The sequence below is a fragment of the Paramisgurnus dabryanus genome, chromosome 8 (assembly GCF_030506205.2).
Source record: "Paramisgurnus dabryanus chromosome 8, PD_genome_1.1, whole genome shotgun sequence".
In the NCBI taxonomy this organism is placed as follows: Eukaryota; Metazoa; Chordata; class Actinopteri; order Cypriniformes; family Cobitidae; genus Paramisgurnus; species Paramisgurnus dabryanus.
Window position 1 is genome coordinate 7,191,039 of NC_133344.1, and position 11,272 is coordinate 7,202,310.

An 11,272-nucleotide genomic window follows, 5' to 3' on the forward strand; every position below is an offset into this window, starting at 1 on the left:
TGCAAAACATTTGTAAATACAACATGGTGTCCTAGTTGATAAGATGTGTTTGAGTATTTATATAACCGTACTTCACTAGCAAACCAATCAAAACAAACCAATATTTTTGTAGGCCAACTTGGAAGTTAGCAGGACGCTGGTTCTCTCTCCAAAAAGCCTATTCATTTCGGAAGTGCTAAAATGCTAACTCACTACAAAAATACGTCATCCGTTCGGCACTCTATCAGACCAAGTATACACTTAAAGGGGTAGTTCACCCCAAAAATGAAAATTCTGTCATTTCCTTTAAATTGTTTAAAACCTGTATAAATGTCTGCTCTGAACATATTTTGAAAACTGTTTCTAACCAAGCAGATCTGGGGCACCATTGGTTTCCATAGGAAAAAATACTATGGAAGTAAATGGTGCCCCAGATCTGTGTCTACAAACATCTTCGTTTTTCAGTGAACTTTTTCTTTAACTTATACTGCATTCAATCTTTACATGTTTAGCAGTACACATGTCCCCTGGATTCAAACCCATGACCTTTGCATTGCTAACTAATTGAGCTACACGACCACTATAAATAACACAATATTATTAAATAAGCAAAACCCCAGACACGCGTGTTTGTTTGTTGACTCCAACAGTTGCTAACATGGTACAAACTGACCACAGCACACACGTCTGCAGCATGTGAGGGGCGGAGGAAGATGTGTGTGTGTGTATATGCCAGGCTTTAGTGTTGTGTACGTGATGTGTGTGTGTATATGTGAAAAGTGTGTGTCGGTAGCTATATGTTTGACATATGTTTCCAAACACAGTTCGTAAATCTGAGCTTGTTGGCGAGTTTAACCCCCGACTCACAGATATCTTTAGACTCATAAGCTTCGAGTGTGTATGTGTGCGTCTGTTTGTGTGTGTGTGTTTTGTGGTTGCATTAGTGCGCTTGTCAGAAATATAGTTGTTTTCTGGGAAAGCTGCCGGGTTGCTTGTGGGTTCAAGCGTCTCGGCGCAACAAAACCACAACATATCTGTCTCTCTCTTTATCTTTCTCTCGGTTTCTACTTTCTTTAAGAATCATGCAGTGGCTGAAATCTGACCGAATGAAATTCATAAAGATGCATTGTGTGTGTGTGTCTGTGTGTGTGTGTGTGTTTAAATAACATCAGTGGAATTTTTTGTTATATTTGAAACTTGGCCACCGCTTTGATTTTGGTTTGTTGTGTAGTTTGTGTGTATCAGTGTTTGGGAAGTTACTTTGTAATTGTTGCTTGCCAAACTACATTCGAGCTACTCATAACATAAAATTGCTGAACGGCAGTCAACCTGTTTTTTATTTAAACTAGCACTATAGATGCAAAATTTTAGTTTAGGGTAAAGTTATCTTGGTAGTTTAGTTATCTGATTAGAGGTGTACAGAAGTATTTAAAAGTTTTAGGAACTGCTGAGCTACTGAAAAACGAAGTTATTTTAGTAGCTAGTCAGTGTGTCGCCCCCATGACCGGTGTGTATTCACGCGACTAACTCTCTCTGGTCTTTTACAGGTTACACTTTTGCTGAGTGAGTTGACGCTACACACACACACACATGCACGCACACACACACTGTCATATCTCCAAATACACACACTTTTGTGTGCTACCATGTGCATTAATGCTATTATGTGTGTGCGCGTGCGTGTGTCCTCATGGATAAGTATTATTTTGTATTTATGTCTGTGTGTGTTCTGGTCAGTATGTTCTCTAGCTGGACAATGGGGACAGGAAATGTCTCTGTGGCGATGGGAAGGGAGTTGCGATACAGTTTTGTGTGTACTTGTGCGTATGTGTGCGGTCCCTGATGCTATCAATAGGAAATCCGCCACTATGGTCTGCAAGCCCAGTTTAATGTTTATTTTTTGTCCTGGTTGTTTTGTTTGTTTATCAGTGTAAATACTGTTATTTCTCTTTAAACTACGATTTCGTTACGACTCACGCGTTACTTGAACGATGCACAATTCATATACGGAGGTCATCAAGTTTATGTATACAGTATGTTATATTCTGTATTGATTTAAAACATATTTGCCTAAAGATGCATCAACAGGCGCTTGACATGAGAATTTGGTTTGTTAGGACGGTAAACGCAGTTTTTCAACCCCACATCTGCTTAAACAGGTGGTTTGGGGTGAGGTACAGGTGTAAACAGATGCAGCTGGTGCTGCTCACAGACTTGATATGAAAACCAGAGGGGTGTACTGATCCCGGGTCAGGTAACAAGAGTGGCTTAACACATACACACACTTGCAGCACATTATTTCACATACTTTCAGAATTATTTTTGCATCATGTACTTTGTACAGTAGTTTTTAGTAGGCAATACACAATTTGTCTCAAAATCAGATTAATGTGTGCATGTGGACATCACTAAAGGCCACGCTTAAGAAACATCTAGGGTGGCCATTTGTGCCACTTTCCCCGGACACGTCCTGGCCAGGATTTTGGGTGCGTCTTCCAGAAGCTGTGTTGGACCCCGTTTAATATTTCAGGTTAATGCAGTCAACCAATGCGACTTCTGGAGAACGCACCCCAAATCCTGGCCAGGACGTGTCCGGCAAAAATGGCACTTATGGATCTTCTCACATTGTTTCTCCGGTTCCCTCATGCTTGTGATTAATCAAATCAATTGAAAACGTTAAAAGTAACATATTTTTATATTATTCAAGTATTTTTCAATTCTTTGGTTGTTAACAAAAACCTTATAGCAGCTTTCAGTCTTTTTACAAAACTGTATTCATTCACACAATAATGCACACTTACTGTGAGCTACAATATCTTTTCACTGACAGGAAGTCCAAGTGAACACGCAGTTTATGTGTGTGTGGATGGTTTGCTGATATAATTGACTTATTCATGTAGTTCAGTCTGCCAGGCTCTCCCACACATCTCTCTCTCTCCCGGTCTTTGTGTGAAGACTACACCAGACTGTCTAAGCAATTAAAGGTATAGTTCACCAAAACATTTTGTCAAAATTTATGTCCATAGTAGGAATAACAAATAATATGAAAGTCAATGGGTACCGTCAACTGTGTGTTTACAATAATTTATCAACATATCTTCTTTTGTGTTTATCATAATAAAGAAACTCATACAGGTTTAAAACAACATGAGAGTGAGTAAATGAGTAAATTCATTTTTGGGTAAATTAAAGGTGCAGTGTGTAGATTTTAGCGACATATAGTGGTGAGATTGAAAATTGCAGCCATTGGCTCAGCCCACAGCTCACCCCTCCCTTTCAAAACGCATAGAGAAGCTACGGTAGCCATTATAGACGGTTTCAGCAGTAACAACATAAACACACGGCTTTTGTGGAACAAGCGTAACTTACAGTAAATTTTGTCAAAGAATGAATAACAATAATATAAATAACGGGTAACACTTTATTTCGATAGTCCACTTTAGACATTTTACTAATTATAAGTAACTTTGCAACTACATATCAACTACCAATCTTTAGAGAATTAGTAGACTGTCTGCTTAATATATACTTAAACTTTATTGTGATGATATCTCAACAGACATTTAACTGACTATAAGTATCTTTTCAGGTGCATGTCAACTTATTCCACTAACCCAAACCTCTTCCCTAACCCCAACCCTTACAGTCTACTAATACTCTAATGACAGATAGTTGACGTATAGTTGCAAATTATTGAAAGGTAGTTGGCATGCAGTTGCAAAGTTATTTATAGTTAGTAAAATGTCTAAAGTGGACTATCAAAATAAAGTGTAACCAAATAACGGAAGTAAAGTTCGGTCCAGACACATTTTTATATTTATTCATTTATTTGATAGAGACAATGCACATTGGTGAACATCTGCATTGAAGCAACAACAACAGACGTAAACATACATGCCCGATTATAGCCACAGGGCTAATTTACATCCCTAGCCCCTAGACTAGCATAACAGTGCCAACGCTAGGGGTGTAACAGTCCTCGGTAAAGAATCGAATTTTCCCATTATCCTCCCACGGTTCGGGACACATGTGCACTACGGTGCACCGTGTTTGATTTGACTACGCATGTCTAATATAGTTTGGTGAAAAAAAACAACGCAACAAACCGATCTTCTTTGCGAAAAAACTTGAAGATGGTGGCATAGAATATAAAAAGTAACCCAGTGTTCTAAGCTATTTTATGTTCATTTTGAAGTGCACAGTAAAGTTGGTACATGTAGTATAATAATACAAGTGCTCTTAAGTGAAAATGTTGATTTTGTCAGAGGTTAAAAACGGCTTAGGTTTTTATTTTTGTAAAGAAGCCCGTTGTTACCAAAGTGTACTGAAACCGTGACCCTAAAACCGTGCACCGAACCGTGAGTAATTTGAACAATTACACCCCTAGCCAACGCACATGCTTTAGATGAAACTAGGACTATAGGACCAACATATCAATGTCTAATGAGACGTTCACACCAGATGCGGAATAGGCGGCAATCGTGAGTGATTATATGTTAAGTCAATGCAAAGATGCTAATAGGCATCCTGTGGCGCGAACAGCGCGGCGTGATTGCTGCAGAAAAAAATCAGAATTTTGGTGGATTTTCGCCAAGCGTTAACCAATCAGGAGCTTGCTCTAGCAGTAACGTGATTACAGTAAGCAAGCGGAGGCAGAAAAACAAAACAAGAATGGGGGACAATCATCATCGCTACATGAGACATCTTCATACTTTTACAGGAATTAAAAGGATCTTGTTTGTAGGAAAGTGGGTGAGGAGGTCGAAAAAATCTGGTAAGTTTACTCAATTTGCAACTACGTGCACATATAGCGTTTTTGCTGCCTCTTCCACGTCTGTTGTGAACGCACAGTAAGACAACATATCAGAATAAACTGTTTGATATATTTTCATTGAATTCATTTGAATGTGCACTTTAAAATCATCTCTGTCTGTTTCTCTATACTGATGTTCTGATTATAATAGAATATAAAATTTTATGAGATCATTGAATTAATATTTTTTTCTCTAGAAGATACAAACATATTTAAATCACATGCACCTAAAATCACAAGCAATGTATGAAAAGTCCCACTGTACGTAAGGTTTGGTCAATTTAAGCGTTACGCCGTGAAATGATAAACTCTTGAGAGTATTTATCTTTTAAATACAATAGCGTGTAAGAGTTGCGTGTGGCGGCGGCTGCGGTTGTGTTTGTTTTGACCATGAGCCATCATACAGCAAAACGCTGGAGAACAGCATAATAAACTAATTACACACACGCGCACTGCCAAAAACTTTGCTCGCTCGTCCAGAAATAACATCAGTTTCCTCACTGATACACTACATTACCACCCAGGATCCCCAACACACACGCGCGTACACACAAACCAATGCATCTCTGTGTAGTTTTAACATTTGTAAATGTGTGCATGTGTCCATGTACAGGAAGTGCTTTACACATTAATGAGGTCACACCGGACCATTAATTCACTGTCAGATTTATCCCCGATACACAACACGCGCGGTTTGTTGCTCAGAGGCAAATACAATTTACCCCGATTATGATGATTACACAAAATTACTAATAGAAGCTGTAAATATAGTATGTGTGTGTGTGTGTGTCGTTTTTGTGTGTCCAACCCTGAAGGCATCACAAACTAACCCCTCCTCCCATACACATACACAATGCAGAACTTCTAGGGTTACATTACAAAGACACACACACACACACACACACACACACACAGTATAGGCTTAAATTACAGGGAAAACTGCCCCCCTGCTAGTTATGTGAGGGTTTGTGACTTTAGTTTTTGCCCCCAGTAGTGAGTTAATCCCACTTTACTTAGATGTAGTTAAAGAGTTTGAGCTTGTTTGAAAAACAATTAAAATCCATTTAGACAGATCAGTAAAAATAATGAGTTTTTGTGCAATTGTGCATCAGTATAGTTATCAAAAAATGAATATTATCTTTGTTTCTGCCCAAATATATTTCTTCTGTTATAAATGTATTATGTGTTATATTGAAATAACCGAAAGTGTGTTTTATTTTGTCACAACCCCACCTTTCCGTCAACACGTCATGAATCTGTAACATTACACAAATCTGTCGTGTCATCAAAACGGGCAATTTCATAATCATGCTGAATCACAAACACAGCACACCGACATCTGGGGTTTAAGAGAAACGTTGCGTATATACTCAAAAGGAAACCTTTTTTTTTGTCGTTTTGTTTGGCAATGCTTGTGGGACAAAATTTAGAACGTCACTTTAACAGAACCTTTGTAAAAAATAATGGGATAGTTCACCCAAAAATTTAATTTAGCCCATATTTTACTCACCCTTAAGCCACCTAAGTGTACGTGACTTTTATCTTTTGTCAGTCAAACACAGTCAGATGTACGGTATATGAAAATAATATCCTGCACTCTTAAAACGGATGTGTTAAAAACAACACAATCAGTGTTAGTTTTGGGACAAAACATTATCTGCGTTCTCCCAGAATACACACATCCCTGTGTTATTATTGGAACAACACATTTTGTGTTATTTTTAACACAAAACGACACATAATGTGTTAAATAGCATAACACAAAATTAACACAGATGGTGACTCTTTTTAGTTTTATTATGGCACTGGATAGCCCCTACAGTTATTAAATGTTTCCTGAGGTGAAGCGATGGGTTTTTGTAAGGAAACATTAAAAGAGTTCCAAAACAAAAGCTGTTGAACGAAGATATAAACAACATTATGCATATATTGCATATTTTGTGCATATAAAACGTTCATTCATCAAATACTTTTTGTCAAATATGCTAAATCCCACCCTCAGGTTATTGAGAAATACCGGTTTTTAGGCAGAATCCATTAAAATTAACAAGAAATCATGCCCGACGCACTTAGGCCTTGTTTACACGAGAACGCTTGAGGGTGAAAACGTAAAAATATTTTATCGGATATGCCTTTCGTTTACACAGAGACAGCGTATTTGGGGCTTAAAAACACAAAAAAGTGAAACCACCCTCCAGAGTGGAAATCTTAAAAACAATCTACCGTCTGCTAGTTCCCGGGTAAAAACGCAAAAGTCTGCTCATGGTTGCTCTCGTCACATAGGCGTTTACGTTACAGGTATATGCCAGTTCAAGAAAATAACAACAAAGATGTCGGATTATTTCCATACATTGAACCTTGCCATAGCAGCTCTGATAAATATACAATAGTCTTTTCAGCAGTTGTACGAAATATTCACAGCTAGTATTACTGAGACGGTGCATTAAAGCAACACTATGTAGTTTCCAAGTAAAAATGACTTACAGCTCCCCCATGTGGTTGAATAGCGCAATGGTGCCTGGTATCAGACACTCTTCTGCAGGCAGGGGGAGGGGCGGGGCTGTGTTTCCTACCCTCCACCGCCACTTTCAGAGTGTGCTTGTAGCAGCTAGGAGGTTGATCAGGTTGCAGCAACAGTACAATTTGTCCGGTTAAAAGTTGTTCTATCACTGAAATAATTTTAGAGACATTATTTAAAGGTAAAAAACTACATAGTGTTGCTTTAATTACCTCTATCAAATTGTTGATGGCCAATTCGTCAGAGGCAAACCAGACGGCTTTGGACGAGACCTGGGAGAACAAGGAAGAAGGTTGTACGCAGGCGCGTGGACTTGGTGTTGTTGTGTGTCAGTGCTTCACGTTGCCACCTAGCCACCTGGAGTGCAAACTACATCGAATATCACATACTTTTTTGTCACCATATGCACACAGATTTACCCCCAAAATGCACGTATAAATGTGGAATAAAAAGTAATGCAATTTTTGTAAAGTTATGTCAACTCACTAGTCAAAAATTTAAAATAGTAGATTTCACTTGCATAACCATTTGGTTAAACTTGCATGTACCATTACAACATTTTTTTAAAGTGCAGAAGACATTTAATAACTGTATTGATTTGTTTTTTAATGGATGGATGCGCTTTTTTGAGCTTTAACAATTGGGGCAATGCAATTATAAAACTAAAAGAGTCTAGCAGAAAGAAGAAAGTTATATACACCTATTGCTTAGGGCTGAGTAAAATATGGATATATATATATATATATTTTTTTTTTGGGGGGGAGGCATTTTTGCCCTTATTGATAGATAGCAGTTTGAGAGACGACAGGAAAGTAGAGGGTGGAGGGAGGGGTATGGGATCGGCAAAGGACCTTGAGCCAGGATTCGAACTCGGGTAACCGGAAGTGCATTTGCACCATATGTCGGAGCGCTGCCCACTACACCATCGGCTCAGACAAAATATGGCCTCATTTTCATTTTGAAGCGAACTAACCCTTTAACCATGATTTAACTACATATATAAACAAAAATACATACTATAGTTACATTATAGTTAAACCATGGTGTTGCTAAAGTAACCATCGTTTAACCATTACCCAATTCACATAGCACTTTGGTCCCAGAAAAATTCCGTTAAATTTGCAGAGAGGCTTCTGTGTGAACACAAAAATGTCCCGTAAATGGGATCGCTTCCGTAAAGGAGACCTAGAAACATTTATGGAAAGCATTCTGTGTGAACAAGATGCAGAAACAATGCCGTCCCAACAAGAAGTTATGGTTCAGCTCTTTGAAACAGGGATTTAAACGCAAATCTAGGGATGGGACGATTACAGGTTTCACGATTAACCACGATAAAATGTCCTGACGGCTAGTATTATCGTTTAAAATTTAATTATCATTACAACCGTGTTTGATTACCGTGATTTTGAAAACTCGCGGTAAATCCTGTGCAGCCAGAATCAGTTTGACGCAGGCGCGCACATGCAACATAGTTTTTTGCACAAGAAGGCATTTAAGGCATAATGTATTGTATTCATTCCCTTATTAGACAGAATTATTTTTTTATTTTTTTTACCACAGAAATAATTTCAGGGACATGAAATATTAAATTGTGATTTTCAAAAATAAAACTTTTTTTATGTTTTAAGTGTGTATAAGTTCTTTTTGAACATTTCCAACTCATTTTAACAAAACCATGATAATATTGATAACCGTAATAACTTTGGTCACTATAATCATATCACATATCACATACCGTCCCATCCCTATGCAAATCAAAAACTCATTCACACAACACTTTGGTCCCAGAAAATACCCATAAAAATGGCAGACAAGCTTCAGTGTGAACGCAAACACATCACGTAAATGTTCTGGGATCGCTATCAGAAAGAGGACCTATAACATTGCCGTAAGATACCTGGAAAGCCCTTTGTGTGAAACAATGCCGTAAGGGGCGTGCCGTAGTGAGGACGCGCATGTCATCGCAACAAGAAGTTATGGTTCAGCTCTTTAAAACGACGGATTAACATACATATTAAAATTCATGTTGAGAAATGTCTGCAAACTGTACTGAAGACAGCTTGTCACTATCCATGCCGAAACTGAGATCATTCATTAGCATAAAAAGAACATTGAATCACACGCTCCTTATGATCTTGATGTTAACAAAAATGCATGTGTGTGGTTTCTCGAGAGGAAATTAGCAACTTTAGATGCTGTGGAAAAAACAGGACTTTAAACACGCCACATGTCTTAACAGGATCTTTACGGTATGTGTGTGAATGCACGCACAGATTCTGGAAATTCATCGGCAGTGTGAATGAACCAACAATCTCATTTTCCGTCTATTTTCCATAATCTATGTGTGAAGACGGCTCATGATTTTACAAATGGTAATCAATTTCGCAAAAAACCTTGATGACTACACTTTTACTACAGTAAAACCATGGTTAATTTTAATAAGGTAATTTTCATTCTATGTGTCATTGGATCGTGTCCCAGATTTAAAGCCCCCCAAAAATTCAAATGACAATTCTGTATCCTGTTTGCTACCTTGGTAAATTTCTGAATTTAAAACGACAATTCAGTTTGAATTCAGCTCTGAACGGCACACGATCATAATACAGACAGTATGAGATCTGGGATGCAGCCACGGACAGAAAGCTATCATCTGGTCCTGATTTGTAACGTTTGCCGACTTCTGTATTTAAGCATGTAGGGACGGATTCTTACACAGCTGTTAACACCCACAAACACACGCACACACACGCATACATTCACACACACACACAGTGACAGGTCCAGGTGGATTTTATTGCTCTGTGGGAATCAGTTCCTATCGCGGTCCACTTGTTGAACTAATAAGGAATTACTGTGTGTGCGCGCACACTGCATTACAGCTTGTTTTATAGTGTGTGTGGAACAGATTTTAATCACTAACAGATATTTCCCATAAAACTCTGTGTCTTTGTTTCTGCTACTTTTTCTCCGTCACTGTGTTCTCAGGCCCGGCGCTCATTATAAGGTCATAGGCTGATCGGCTCGTCAATCACAGGCTCATTAGTGCAGTTTAATGACGGTGTGACCCGCCCACCCGCCTCCGGGAGTCCAACAGGGGAAGTAAAGGGGCCCGAGGGCAAACGTCTGTATTGTTTCTCCTCGTGGGTCTCCCCCTATGAGAGGAGTCAGTGGAGCTTCAGTGATTGTGTGTCAGCGGTCAGAGGTACAGCATTAAAGGTCTCAGTATAGAGACCCTGACCTGAACACACACAGACATGCATGCACCGCATGAATACACAAACACACCCCACACGTACATGCACACAAACACACACACACATTTAAAAATATTAGCCTGAACATGCACACATTTGTACATACAATACACCAAATACACACAAAATAACTGAATATAACCATGATAAATGTTTTTTTTTTTTTTTTGCAGTTGATATTTTCTAATAATACCATATATCTTCTTGTTTAATATTTGCTTGTATTACTACGTATTTCCTGTACAGCTGCTTTGCTACAATGTAAAATTGTGAAAAGTGTCTAACTGTACGTTCACACCAGATGTAAATGAAGTGAATAAATCGTGTGTAGTTGTTAGGGCTGGGTATCGATTCTGATGTTCCAGATCGATTCGATTTCGATTCACAAGCTATCAGGTCGATTCAAATTTTTTTTTTATACCGATTCTCGGGACGATTTTTATACTCGATTCTCGATTCAACTTAATTAGTATGAATTTAATACAAATACTATATTTATAAAAAAGAACAGTGAACATAAGTTTACAAGGGTAATTAATAAAAATAAATTAAGGGGGTTGCACACATCACATTTAGGACAACATGGAGGTATCATAAACCAGAAGTGCACATTAAATAGTGCGGGCTTCGTCAGATAGCGTCTACTTTAAAATGCAAAATATACGTTAGCAGCCAATGTTAATCATTAATGATTTGGGAAAAATATGA